The 5,000-nt window shown below is 35.6% G+C and overlaps 1 protein-coding gene and 1 long non-coding RNA gene across 4 annotated transcripts in view; one reads left to right on the top strand and one right to left on the bottom strand.

The window, feature by feature from the left end:
• Nucleotides 1–195, top strand: part of gria4a (glutamate receptor, ionotropic, AMPA 4a) — a 351,871-nt gene extending 351,676 nt beyond the window's left edge. For both annotated transcript variants that reach the window (XM_062067252.1, XM_062067253.1), the window contains exon 18: nt 1–195. This exon is cut by the window's left edge and continues 1,764 nt beyond it. The gene's annotated coding sequence lies outside the window, so the exon portion shown is untranslated.
• Nucleotides 1–5,000, bottom strand: part of LOC133663066 (uncharacterized) — a 20,275-nt gene that overhangs the window by 7,766 nt on the left and 7,509 nt on the right. The window lies entirely within an intron of this gene.

Here is a 5,000-nt window from a genome sequence, read left to right as displayed (position 1 = left end):
CTAGTAAAATTCTGTCGACTTTGAGCAAATATTTTACCGTTATATCTTCTGACTATTTTTGTACACTACAGAATCAGAATCAGAAATACTTTATTAATCCCAGAGGGGAAATTAAGATTTTCAGCACAATCCCATTCAAGAGCAGACAAACATTTCAGGGAGACAGAACAGGATCAAACATTACAGGGAGACAGAACAGGATCAAACATTACAGGGAGACAGAACAGGATCAAACATTACAGGGAGATAGAACCGGAACTACAACCTATTGAACAATTAAATTACCATGTTTTATGATGTTATGTGAACATGTCGGAAATTATAGATGGATTGTTTCGACTGGCAAAATGTTTTTATGAATGTATTCTGCCCGGGTATTAACAATTTTGTCAGGAGTTCTCAAACTTTTTGACCTCAGGGCCCAACTTTTCCACGACAGCCCACTCAAATATTAACACTAGACTTAGACTTAGACAAACTTTAATGATCCACAAGGGAAATTGTTCCACACAGTAGCACTGATATATTGATTTTAATGGTATTCAATTATAATATCTAACCTATTTATAGTTTAACAGGATTGCCAAATGATATGAAAGCATGTGTTAATCACATAGATTATTAGGCAAGGCTTAGGTCAGGCTGATTACAAAATAAAAATAATCAAATATATTGTGCTAAAATTAATAGATTCTAACCAAATTTATAATAAATATTAATAATTTAAGTGCAAATGTGGGTAGAGTAAAAAAAAGATTGCGCTTAACTTCTTCTGTTTGGTTGAGATTCTCATTACTGACACCAGTGGTGAAAATGTGTATTACAACTAAGTATCGCTGCGGCTCATATGGACTATAGACAAACTTTTTTGAACCACAAGGGAAATTGTTCCACACAGTAGCTCAGTTCCAAAGGATGGAAAGGGTAATGCAGGTATTAAGTAGACTAAAAAATGTACCATAGTAGCAATATAAAGCTGAAAAACAGATTTTGTTTTTGCGGACCGGCCCAACAATGGTTAAGAAACACTACTTTATATGATAGGTAGCTAATTTGTCCATGCGCTGATGTCATAGTGCCAGACTTACGAGTGTGACGCCCTCACTAAGTGATCAAATGTGTGTGTCATCTAATTGTTTTTATTTTAGGCACTTTCCTTCATATGGAATGATTGAATACGTCATTTTGTCTCAATATTCTAATATGTTACAGAAGGTACACACAATTTGACGGTACCAGTTCTTCTGGATTGTCTCTGACCAGGATGTACTAAAGGTTTGCGCGTGCTAAAACATGTGCAACCAGATTTTAGGTGCCCCCCCCCCACATCGGCAGTGAATTGTATATACTCACAAGAAACCGAATAGCTTTGTCTTTGACCTTTTTTTTTACTTAAAGAAAGCAAATTAACAATCAGAATAGTTAACAACATTAAAACAAATATGGATAAATAAATGAATACAAAAAATAAAAAATGAATATATGAAATACAATATTTTTTACATACATAAACACAAAATAAAACGTGTCAACAAGTTGCATAAAATAAATTAAAAATACAATATAAATAAGGCACTGCACAAAACAAGATATCAAACCAGTATGACTTTAACAACTATATTACAAAAAAAGGGGATCCTACAGAGTTCTCTATTTGTGCTTTTTAATATTGCATTAACTAGAATGACTTACAAATTACTGTACACCAGGGAGTACTGTAATTACCTAACGTTACATTATTATTTTCCATAACAATTTAGCCCCCTCCACAATATTAACCCGACGGTAAAACAGAACTAGCTATTTATTGATTAGCAATTGCCGAATCATGTAACATTAGCTTAATGCTAAAAAGCCAGGTTACTATCACATTCTGTAACAGACAAATAATTTCATGTAGGCTAACGTTACCTACCTGCTACCTCTGTCTTTTTCTCGTTTCTCCTCTTCTTTTCTCTTTTTCTTCCCTGGCACCTGACAGTTTTGGCCGTTTTGACATCTTGTGTTGATTTTTTGATGTGGTGACGTCCAAAAAGAGTCATGATACGGGAAGGGAGGGGGCGCACGGTGCCGGGGGATGGGGGGCGTAATGTTGTAACAAATAATATTTCTATTAAATAGGCTTTACTTTGCATTTTAATTAACGTGGGATTATTTTTCATATTTAGAAATAATAGTACCAACTTTTTTTTTTTTTTTTCCTCCAATATTTGTGGCACTGGCGTGGCGCCCCCTGATGGACGGCGCCCTTAGCGTTTGCCTATACGGCCTATGCCACGGGCCGGCCCTGTGTGCAACGTTGATTGCACACGCAGACGTGATCAACTCAAACTGTGCGCGGACGGTTGTGTCTCTTAAAATAGTCTTCATGAATGTGAAGATATGCTGGTCATCTATACTGGGAGGAAACATTTTAAATATGAATATTTAGCACACGCAGTGTGATTTATCAAGACTGAAATGTTTAGTACGTCTAGAAAGGCAAATTGACAGTTGCGTGGAAATAGCTGAAAAAAAGGAGTCGAAGGCGCTGCAGCTCCGTCCTGTGTATGCTTGTCAACATATATGGACTATCTAAATATTCAGCAATATCATTTTATAATTTTATAGCTGCCTGATGACTTAAGGGGCTAATTAAAACAAATTAAATTGATGCGTTTTAGTGAAAAAAAGGAGTCGATGGCGCTGCAGCTCCATCCTGTGTATGCTTGTCAACATACATGGACTATCTAAATATTCAGCAACATTATTTTATAATTTTATAGCTGCCGGATGACTGAAGGGGCTAATTAAAACAAATTCAATTGATGCGTTTTAGCGAAAAAAGGAGTCGATGGTGCTGCAGCTCATTCCTGTGTATGCTTGTCAACATATATGGACTATCTAAATATTCAGCAATATCATTTTATAATTTCATAGCTGCCGGATGACTTAAGGGGCTAATTAAAACAAATTAAATTGATGCGTTTTAGTGAAAAAAGGAGTCGATGGCGCTGCAGCTCCATCCTGTGTATGCTTGTCAACATATATGGACTATCTAAATATTCAGCAATATCATTTTATAATGTTATAGCTGCCGGATGACTTAAGGGGCTAATTAAAACAAATTAAATGGATGTGTTTAAGTGAAAAAATGAGTCCATCGCGCTGCAGCTTCGTCCTGTGTATGCTTGTCAACATATATGGACTATCTCAATATTCAGCAATATAATTTTATAATTTTATAGCTGCCGGATGACTTAAGGGGCTAATTAAAACAAATTCAATTGATGCATTTTAGTGAAAAAAAGGAGTCGATGGCGCCGCAGCTCCATCCTGTGTATGCTTGTCAACATATATGGACTATCTAAATATTCAGCAACATTATTTTATAATTTTATAGCTGCCGGATGACTTAAGGGGCTAATTAAAACAAATTCAATTGATGCATTTTAGTGAAAAAAAGGAGTCGATGGCGCTGCAGCTCCATCCTGTGTATGCTTGTCAACATATATGGACTATCTAAATATTCAGCAACATTATTTTATAATTTTATAGTTGCCGGATGACTTAAGGGGCTAATTAAAACAAATTAAATTGATGCGTTTTAGTGAAAAAAGGAGTCGATGGCGCTGCAGCTCCATCCTGTGTATGCTTGTCAACATATATGGACTATCTAAATATTCAGCAATATCATTTTATAATGTTATAGCTGCCGGATGACTTAAGGGGCTAATTAAAACAAATTAAATGGATGTGTTTAAGTGAAAAAATTAGTCCATCGCGCTGCAGCTTCGTCCTGTGTATGCTTGTCAACATATATGGACTATCTCAATATTCAGCAATATAATTTTATAATTTTATAGCTGCCGGATGACTTAAGGGGCTAATTTAAAACAAATTAAATTGATGCATTTTAGTGAAAAAAAGGAGTCTATGGCGCTGCAGCTCCATCCTGTGTATGCTTGTCAACATATATGGACTATCTAAATATTCAGCAATATCATTTTATAATTTTATAGCTGCCGGATGACTTAAGGGGCTAATTAAAACAAATTCAATTGATGCGTTTTAGTGAAAAAAGGAGTCGATGGCGCTGCAGCTCCATCCTGTGTATGCTTGTCAACATATATGGACTATCTAAATATTCAGCAATATAATTTTATAATTTTATAGCTGCCGGATGACTTAAGGGGCTAATTAAAACAAATTCAATTGATGCGTTTTAGTGTTTTTTTTTAATGATGTTTGTTTTTTCATACAGAAACGATATTATTACAATATCTCCAATATATTTAAAAAAAACACATTGCAATATTTTCTTGCATCTGGAACATTCCAGGGTGTGCCCCTAGTTAGCTTATTTTGATAGAATTGTGATGATCATGGCTTACAGCTTATCAAAACTTCCAATTGAAAATCTAAGACAATTACACCGTCATCTAAATGATTGACATGTTTCTCTTTGCATGTAATGAACTTATATCACTGCAATACTGCGTCTAAAACGCCCCCTCAAAAAGTGCTACATATTTTATTTGTTTGCTGCATGTTTTAAAACGTGCAGTAAATGAGTGTCTCCATGGCGCAGCGAACGCAAGAACCTCATTTAAACAGGGCGGTCCACACCAGTTATCGATTGCACACGCAATGTCTTGGTGGATCAATAATTAGTACACGCAATGTTATAACTGTTTAGCGAACTGGTATTTAGATCTTCGTAGGCCCATATTGTTTAAAGTGACCAATCAGAGAGGAGGGTCCGTGTATCCAATGCCCCCCGCCCAAAGTGCCACACATAAAGAACAATGAATGCGTCGAGAAAAAGAGACATCGCACACGTGTTTTTTTTCATGCTCGTGGACCGTGGCACTATTTTGACGCCATAATAATAATAATAATACATTTTTTTTGTAAAAAGCATTTTACATTGAGCAAACAACCTCAAAGTGCTACAGTGTGTTAAAAAAAAATAGCCTAATAGCTAGAACTAGCACGCATATATCTAAAAAAAAAAAAGG

This window comes from Entelurus aequoreus, linkage group LG13, assembly GCF_033978785.1.
Source record: "Entelurus aequoreus isolate RoL-2023_Sb linkage group LG13, RoL_Eaeq_v1.1, whole genome shotgun sequence".
NCBI lineage: Eukaryota > Metazoa > Chordata > Actinopteri > Syngnathiformes > Syngnathidae > Entelurus > Entelurus aequoreus.
The sequence above is the reverse complement of the archived record's forward strand: the minus strand, read 5'-3'. Positions and strand labels throughout refer to the sequence as shown.